Here is a 204-nt window from a genome sequence, read left to right on the forward strand (position 1 = left end):
TTCTGAAGTTAGCTGCTTCAGTGGCTGCACCTCCCCCTCGTTCCGCCCCCGCCGAATTTCGCATCATCTGTGAATTTCACACATATGATACAGAATCTATCTTCAATCGCACGCACGCTTTATGTGTTTTTATATTGGGCTCTGAAAATTTGGGAACCTGCCAAACTTCTCTCTCTCTCTCTCTCTCTCTTCCCCCTGGAGACA

Source organism: Pristiophorus japonicus, unplaced genomic scaffold, assembly GCF_044704955.1.
Source record: "Pristiophorus japonicus isolate sPriJap1 unplaced genomic scaffold, sPriJap1.hap1 HAP1_SCAFFOLD_971, whole genome shotgun sequence".
Taxonomy (NCBI): Eukaryota; Metazoa; Chordata; class Chondrichthyes; family Pristiophoridae; genus Pristiophorus; species Pristiophorus japonicus.